Below are 5000 nucleotides of genomic sequence, written 5' to 3' on the forward strand. Positions count from 1 at the left end.
TAAAGGAAATAAATGGATGGATAGGGATGGATTGAGTTACACTGGGTTTAAGACAGATGAATGGTATTAGAAGAAGGGAGGAGTGATACGTATGCAGGCTGTAATATCTAAGGGGGCGAAAAGTTGTTGAGCTAGCTAGCGTCGATCAGGATGCATACACACAGATTTTCGCTCGTACATGCACTCACACAGGGGATGTTGGCCACCCGCCCATCCGGTCAGCCTTAATTAAAGCTGTTTTTTTTCTGACTGGGTGGTCCACTGGAATGTCTCAGTTAATGTTGTTGACTGTTTTAGTTAAAGCTACGGCTTAAGTATATCTAGAGTTGTCTCTCTTCGGTATTTAACATTGATAACGGCTAAAGAGCTAGAAACAGAACCGACAGTAGGCAGCACTGGACAGATATGGTTCTGCATCCTTTTATTTTAAAAGAGAATTTTTTTCATCACGGTAACTGCAATGAAGTTGAAATATAACAGACATATTTTAACTCATCTAAAGATCGCTTATGCCTAAACACTGCAAGACACCGTTACTGCTGCAATATCCTACATATTATAAAATACTATATGGGTATCATAGGTTACGCTAGGAAGAGAAGAGTAAAACAAGAAAAGGAGTGGGAGGGTGGTAATCAGAGACGCTGAATGCAGGCGAACAGTGTTCAAAGATGTTGCCCTAAAGAAGCCAGTAGTTTAATAAAAATACAACCGCTAATCTTTATCGTGAATTGCATTTAGTTAATCAGTTACGCGCACGCACGCACGCACACACACACACACACACACACACACACACATGCCAGTATATATACGAAATTAAATATTAAACGCTTTATTTTCAAAATATTATCATCCAGGTGCGGGAGTGGCTGTGTAGTAAGTAGCTTGCTTACGAACCTCATGGTTCCGGGTTCAGTCCCACTGCGAGGCACCTTGGGCAAGTCTCTTCTACTATAGCCTTGGACCGATCAAAGCCTTGTGAGTAGATTTGGTAGACGGAAACTGAAAGAAGCTCGTCGTATATATGTATATGTATATGTATATAAATATATATATATATATATATATATATATATATATATATATATATATATATATATATATATATATATACATGTGTGTGTGAGTGCGTGTGCGTGCGCGCTTGTGTCTGTGTTTGTCCCTCACCCTACCCAGCATCGCTTGACAACCGATGCTGGTGTGTTTGCGTCCCCGTAACTTAGCGGTTCAGCAAAAGAGAATAAGTACTAGGCTTACAAAGAATAAGTCCTGGGGTCGATTTGCTCCGACTAAAGGCGGTGCTCCAGCATGGCCGCAGTCATATGACTGAAACAAGTAAAAGAGTGAAAGAGTGAAAGAGATCCAAATAACATACATGTGAATGTAACAACGATGCTTTGGACCAAAAGGAACGGCAATCCCAGAATCACATTCGGTGGGTGATCTTGAGATTGATATGAGCAACGATGCATCGCTTCACATGCATATCACCAAGACGGTGGCAGAGAACCTTCAGAACAAGGGAAACTATGCAGGTCTTATGAAAGATATTTGTTCTCAGCCGTTTGGACTTCTCTCAAATGTGGTCACCTTACAATGTCAGAACTCGAGGCGGTTCAGTGAGGCTACACAAGGAAGATGGCATCAATAGAACAGCTGAGCCACTGGAGAGACTAAAAGAGCTACGACTCTACTCCCTGGAGCGAAGCTGGAAGAGGTATGCAGTGATATTTGTGTGGAAGATATTGGAGGGGCTGGCACCAAACGTTGGAATTGAGAGTTATACCAGAGCACGAATTGGACGTCACTGCACTGTTCCAAAGGTCCCAGCTGTCCCATCTGAGGTGAGGAGCATGTACTGCAACAGCTGTGGATTCAAGCGCCCACAGCTATTTAACGCCTTGCCAAAACATCTGAGGGATCTGATGGAGTGGGAGTAGATGTTTTCAAGAAACAATTTGACCACTTGCTTTCCAAGATCCCAGATAAACCAATATCCAGGTAGTAAACTCGAAAGCGAGTAGCAACGTGAAACTCACTCCTTCACCAAAAGCCAATCACACAGAATTGACCACACACGCGCGCACATTATATCAACAATATATGATACTTCAAGTGCTTCAATTCTGTGTATGTACATATATTTACAAGGTTGCTGACATTTAGCAATGGTTTCTCCCACTTGTTGAAACGCCATTTTCGATCATTAATAGAAGTGACAGTATTTTTGATGACAGAGGTATGCTAGTATTTATATCGATATATGAGAGTGAGTGGTGCGAACAAATGAAAGAAAATGGCATTCAACACAATTGGTAAGAGTTATGCATATTTTAAATAAAAGTTTGAATCAGCTCGGAATGAATTAGCGTTCCGTGCATGTGTATGTATAAGAATAAGGCTGGGAAACCAGAACTTCGAGGTCATTGTCAACTGTTTTAAAATTAATATATATGTATTCCACTAAAATTTATTGGGCAATATTTCAGTTTATTATCAAATTCTTTTGGTATATAAAAGAACATTATTTAAAATTTCACATAAATACAAATGTATATATCTATGTATATTGAAGTAGACTTTATACACACACACGTATATATGTATATACATATATTTACATATTTGTATAGATAGATAGATAGATAGATAGATAGGTAGGTAGGTAGGTAGGTAGGTATATATATATATATAAGGAAATAATTTTATCATGAAGAACGTTTTAGTATCGGTTTCAGTCTTTGTAAAATGTTGCAAAGAGTGAAACCGGTACTAAAATATTATTCATGATAAAATTATTTTAGCATTTTCTACCTTGTCTTATTTTCCTTATACATATCAACTCGTGTGTTCCTTTTCAACCTTCTGTAGATATATATATATATATATATATATATATATATACATACACACACACACACACACACACACACACACACACACACACACACACACACACACACACACATATATATATATATATATATATATATATATATATATATATATATTGAAAAAGAACTACACGCACAACGACAGAAATTGCTTCAAAAAACACTTTTTTCTCTCCACCTTTTTTTCTTCATTTTGTTTTCATAAAAAACTCAATATGACTTGCAATAATGTACATTTGTTATGATCTTCACTGAACATTTGTACTTATATTACTCTCTCACCCTGTGAAACTCAATGAAGTTTCTGTGAACATTTGACCGTTTAAACATGCTTCTCCAATTTTTACCTCGGTACTTTAAACTTTCCTAAACCCTATATTTATATATTCGTACCATTGATAAGCAAAATATTGTTTGATATTTGAATTAACTTATTACAAAATTTAAAAGCGACTACACGTTTTTAGATCCACGTCCAATTTTCAAACCCAAAACAAATTCTCTTATATATATATATATATAGAAATATATATATTCATTGCTAAACTTATCTACTTGCATGCATACGTACTGAGACTCGTACGTACATTCATAAATACACGACTACCGATATAGCACACACATATATACAAATATACACACATCCATATATACAAACATATATATATGCATTCATATACTGTACGCTTGCGTACGAATATACATCTAGCCAGCCATACTTCATACTCACACATACGACACAAACATATATTGCATATCAGCATATACATAATCATGAATACACATTCCGACACAATTTAATACAGACATATATATATGTGTGTGTGTGTGTGTGTGTGTGTGTGTGTTTGTGTGTGTGTGTGTACATACACATAAACATACATAAGCATACATACGCACTTACATATATACATACAATACAAACACCCATACACACAAAGATATACATATTCTTCAACTAGAAAATGACCCATTTCGAGATCAATCAGTTTAAATCATTGATTATTGATTATAGCTCACCTTGTTTTGAGGATCTAAGGTGACAATTACATGTTCTTCACTTCAAAGACGGCAACTCTCTTCCTAAACATGGTCAAAGAGCGCCCTTAGGCCAGTAGACTTATATTCAAAGTGTGCTAATACGCTAAGTAATATACACACCATGCTAAATGCACAAATACTTGCACAGTAATTGTTAATTTGCAATTTATGCCGTAAATTAACTGTTTCTTGTTTTAGAAACCAATTGTGAATCTTCTTCTTCTTCTTCATTATCATCATCATCCTCAGTAGTAGTAGTAGTAGTAGTAGTAGTAGTAGTAGTAGTAGTAGTAGTAGTAGTAGTTGTTGTTGTTGTTGTTGCATCATCGTTAGTAAGACGGCCAGCTGGCAGAATCGTTAGCACACCGGGAAAAATTTTTAGTGGCATTTCGTCCGCTTCTACGTTCTGAGTTCAAATTCCGCCGTGGTCGATTTGCCTTTCATCGTTTTGAGATTGATAAATTCTAGTAACAGTTGAGCACTGGATTCAATGTAATTGACCAGCCTCCACCGACAAAATTTCAAGTTTTCTATTTATTTTTGTAATTTTCTTATTTTTTGTTATAACCTTATTGTTGTTGCCTGCCTTCGATCGCTTTTTGATCCCACCTTTTTGATATTGTCCTCAGTGTCTTGGGATTTTGTAGCTAATAACAGAATTCAATAATATTATCATTGTTGACATTTTTTTAATGTATGTCTATAGGTTTTCTATAGAATTTAGAATATTACGACACAGTATTGACTTATAATCGTCTGACATCTTTGGTGGTATATATTATGGTTGCAAAATGAAATACGATCTCCCTACCAGCGATTTATACTATTGTTGGCGGTAAGTTGGCAGAATTAGGAAAGTGTCGGACGGAATGGGATTGGTGAATGTTCCGCTTTAGAAATTTATAGAGGATTCTTGGCTCGGCAGTGCTACCGGGTGGCGCTATCGGTTCGAGACAAGCTCTATAGGTACAGATGCGCTGTCAGACGGAACTGTACGAGGTGCACGCAGTGTGAGGAAACCAGTCTGGAGGCCCTCGTTCAATGTCCGGGCAGCGCTGACTT

At 36.9% G+C, this 5000-nt stretch overlaps 1 protein-coding gene across 1 annotated transcript in view; it reads left to right on the forward strand.

Moving 5' to 3' along the window:
- Nucleotides 1–5000, forward strand: part of LOC106871154 (SCY1-like protein 2) — a 726002-nt gene that overhangs the window by 430691 nt on the left and 290311 nt on the right. The gene's annotated exons all lie outside the window — the stretch shown is intronic.

The sequence above is a fragment of the Octopus bimaculoides genome, chromosome 23 (genome assembly GCF_046866305.1).
Source record: "Octopus bimaculoides isolate indiv1 chromosome 23, ASM4686630v1, whole genome shotgun sequence".
In the NCBI taxonomy this organism is placed as follows: domain Eukaryota; kingdom Metazoa; phylum Mollusca; class Cephalopoda; order Octopoda; family Octopodidae; genus Octopus; species Octopus bimaculoides.